A 4,573-nucleotide genomic window follows, 5' to 3' on the forward strand; every position below is an offset into this window, starting at 1 on the left:
AATTATGACTGGAAAAAAGAGATATCATTGGTCATCTCAGCAAGCCTTCATGGGTGAAGAACAGTGGATGCTGTTGAGATTTTGGAGCAAGACCCTGCCATAATCTGCAGAAAAGTGTTCTTCCTTTGACCTCTATCAGGTTTTAGTCAAAACTGAATACTCCAAAAGTGACCACCAGATTATCAAGTGATATGAGCTGGATATATGACCAACCAATTTATGTTGAACATGTACAACAGCAATCCACCATCAAGTGGAAGTGGTATTTATGCGATTGTACCTAAGTAGGTCCTCATAGCACAAGTAATTTAGATGAAGATTTGTCCAATTGCTTATGCTTCTTACTCCTAATATGAATGCTTTCTGCCTCACACATTAGTATACGGCTTTATGGGGTATGCCCTAAGATCAGTTGACTGGACAATAGAAGTCCAGGGTCTCATTTATGGATAGACTAGTGGAATTGTCTTTAAAAGACATATTTACAGAGTTGGCTAGGTGACAGTAGCTTGGAAAGGCTGGGGCAGGGTTCTCTGAGAGGCTGTAGATGCTCTGAATCAGCCTTTAATATACAGCACTTTCCCCCATAACTAAAATTCCCAGTTGCAGGAATCAAGGGGGTAGAAATGGGAATAGTACCACACCAATCACTACTACCTCTAGTGACCTACTAGCAAAATTTTGCTTCCTGATTTTTATGGTGAAAGCTTTGCCTCAGTCCCTGGCATCCATATACCCAAAGAGTTTTGAATGTTATAGTGTAAGTTCCACCCAAGCTGCCCTCCCCTATCTCCCTCCAAAGCCTGCTGCATCACAGAAAGCCTATCAAATTGAAAGACCCCAGAAGCTCAGGCCTCCAGGATCTCAGCCAAGGGCCGCAGCCACCCCAATCACTAGGAGGAGGCGAAAGCTTGATGCAAACAGCAAGAGGTTTTATTGCAGTTGTTTACTGAGCTAACCCCATTAGCTCTGGCCTTTCATCCTGGCAGATGGCTGGGAAAAGACCCTGAGAAGCCATGGGACTGAGATCTTATAGGACAGCATAAGGGGAGTTTCTAGGGGTACACACAGGCTCAGAATTGGTGTGCCCCGAGGCTTGGAGGGTTTGCCCTGTGTTGATTGGTCAACTGGTTGTTATGGCCCATAGGCCCTCCCAGGGTGGTTGTTATGCTCTACACTTCATTGTTGTGCACTTGTCCGAAAAGCACACCCAGAGCTGTAAAGCATAGCACCACCAGCTAACTTCTGATTGGTTCCTTGCCATGTGGCAGGCATCTGACCTCCTAGTGACCAAGGCAAGGTTGGGGAAAGTACATGTTAGGCTGTTATGGCTGCCGAAATGGGGAGCTGGTCCCTTCAAAATGATGACCTCTCTCCCAGAGATGCTCAAGACCACTCCCACAGGATACTTAAACTGCCTCCCAGGAGACAGCCTCATGGTTTTCTGACCTCTCTTTACCTTCTCCTCTCTGGGGGCCTCGAAGGCCATCCAGGAGTATTGTATCCATTAAACGTGTGTTTTCTCTAATTTGGTTTGCTTTGGTCTGATTTGGATAGCTGCATGGGCAGAGAGGCTTTTAGGGGTACAGAAACTTTTCATGGATCATATGGCGTTCTACTTTGCACATTGAAAATTTGGGTTCTGAAGGAGAAAGTGCTTCAGTTAGCAGGCAAAGCAAACATTCCTTTGAATTGGGATCTGAGGCATCTCTTCTATCTGATTTGGGCTTTTGGTGTCCTTTAGTAAACTGGCTAACAAAGGAATTAGAGTCTTGGCAGGGGTGGTTGCTCCAGATGTCCAAGGGGAAATTGAGCAGTTTTTTTTGTTGTTGTTGTTTTTGTTTCGTTTTTTTTATTTTTTATTTTTATTTTTATTTTTTTTATAATCGAGGTAAGGAAGAGTATGTTTTGAGTATAGGAGATCCTTTGGGGGTTTCTCCTGGTGTTTGTCCTGGTAAGTTGTTTGAGAAAGGCAGGAAAAACATACCTATTGACAAGGAAGTACATAAGATCAATCACATTTTTGTGGATATTGTATTGCAGAAAAAAACAAACAACAACAACAAAAAAAAAAAAAAAAAACAAAGCCAACATCAAGTTAACATGCAGAGCAATTTTATTTAGCAGTGAAATCTGAGAGACAAATATCACATTTTCTCTCAGGTGAGTATCCTGGGTTTTACTTTTCTATAGTGTGTGTGTGTGTGTGTGTGTGTGTGTGTGTGTATGTGTGATGATATGGGTGCATGTTGTGAAACTAGAAAGATGTTAAGAAGGGAGCAGGGGGAAGATGGGTACTAGACTATGAAGGGACCAGCTCCCTGTTTTGGCAGCCATAACAGCCTAACACATGCTTGCCTGACCTTGCCTTGGTCACTAGGAGGTCAGATCCCTGCCTCATGGCAAGGAACCAATCAGAAGTTAGCTGATGGTGCTATGCTTTACAGCTCTGGGTGTGCTTTTCGGACAAGTGCACAGCAATGAAGTGTAGAGCATAACAACCACCCTGGGAGGGCCTATGGGCCATAACAACCAGTTGACCAATCAACAAAGGGCAAACCCTCCAAGCCTCGGGGCACACCAATTCTGAGCCTGTGTGTACCTCTAGAACCTCCCCTTATGCTGTCCTATAAGATCTCGGTCCCATGGCTTCTCAGGGTCTTTTCCCAGCCATCTGCCAGGATGAAAGGCCAGAGCTAATGGGGTTAGCTCAGTAAACAACTGCAATAAAACCTCTTGCTGTTGCATCAAGCTTTCGCCTCCTCCTAGTGATTAGTGTGGCCATGGTCCTAGGCCCAGATCCTGGAAACCTGAGCCTCTGGGGATCTTTCAAATACATGCAACATAAATACAGAATGGATCACGGTGTACAAGAGAGAGTGAAGAGACAAGCTGGGAGTGGGGCAAGAGGACAGGGAAGAGGAGGGGAGGAAAAACACTACAATGTGTTTGAAGATGCAAATGACAATGCTTAATACTGTGTGTTATTGTTTTGTTTAAAAAGAAGAAAAGAGAAATGCTGAGACAGACATATTGACTATAAGTTTATTATAAGGCCCGGCAGAATGGGGAGACTAAGAAGAGGAACAGGCCAAATGGCTGACCGCCATGGCCGGTCGCCATAGAGAGACAGAGGGCACAGAGCGCGGGACAGAGAAACAGGAACAGAGCGGGACAGAGAAACAGAGAGACAGAGAAACAGAGAGAAACAGAGAGCGTAAAGGGGCAGGGACTTATCTTTTAAAGGGGTCCTCTGCACCTGTGTGCAGACTTAGTTCCCATGGAACCTTGGGCTGACCAGGGCACTGCTTGAGTGGATTCCACCAGGTAACAGGGGCAGGCCAGCATAATGCCTGAACCTTTCACTGTGTGTGTGTTACTTACAACACAGAAAAATATCACTAAAGGAGAAAGATTGGAATCATCTGTTTCTATCAAGACCTCCTGGGTTTTCTGAATAAACATAAGCACCACATCCCCCTGGTCTCTGACTGGTGTCTTTTGCATGGGAGTGATCATAACTTTATAGCCAAGAAGTCAAACCCTCAGCAGCTCTCACAGGAGACTGTGTTTGATTGACCTGAGAGGCAGAATCCATCCAGTTTGCACGAGTTCCAGGTTCCCCTTCCCAAGGCTGCTGCAGAGCACCCACCTAGCTTCTCTGCTCTGGAGGGTTAGGTAGGTAGGAAACACAGCAGATGGGCAGAAAAGTGGGGAGAGTGGCTGAGCCTGGGAACTGCAAGCCTGGCATTCTCCACATGGGCTGCTTTATCTGCATGCAGTCAGCCTCTCCTTGTAACCCCAGATAAGGGAAAACTAGCCAGGAAAATATGGAAACAGAAATTCAATTACTGCAGACATTTATTCTTATCTTTTATTTTTTAAAAGAAAAACAAAGGCAGATAAAATCAGGGCTCCACGTGAAAGCAAATTCACAGTTTGTCTATGTGCATTTTTTTTTTCCAGAGCCACTAATGTGTTGATGGCCTACATTTCCATTCCCTCCAAGCCCAGGAGGGAAATTCAGAATTTGAATAGACCTTGGAGATCAGTAGTCGTCCCCTCTTTCCTCCCCTCCCTTTCTCCTAATAAGGAAACTGAGGCCCCCAGAGGTTAACCGACTTGCACAAGGTCAGATGAGCTCAATTGTCTTCTAAACTCCACATGGAACTTTTTCATTTCCAGCTTTAAATTATTTATTCAGTTTTTACCATTTTCACTTCATTGAAATGAACTCTCTCTTCTTGCTATTATGTCCTGGAAGCTATTTATCCAACCTGATTTAATTGCATTTTCACCGAATTGTATTACATTTTTCCAATTGCTATTACATTTTATATTCTCTGTGTTTTTATGCCCTGATGCCAACTGTTAGCAGTGGCCCTGTCCTACTTTATTATTAAATCACCCCAGGTGTTTCCTAGGCCAGGTTTACTTAGATTTTCACCTGGAATTAAAAATAGTAACACAGGTGGTTTGTTGCAAATTCTCATTCGGGTTCTGATAGATGGGGAAGTTGAAAGGGCAGGACTATTATAGTATATTTGAATGTTTGTCATATAGAACTATTATA

This window comes from Cricetulus griseus, chromosome 5 (assembly GCF_003668045.3).
Source record: "Cricetulus griseus strain 17A/GY chromosome 5, alternate assembly CriGri-PICRH-1.0, whole genome shotgun sequence".
Taxonomy (NCBI): Eukaryota; Metazoa; Chordata; class Mammalia; order Rodentia; family Cricetidae; genus Cricetulus; species Cricetulus griseus.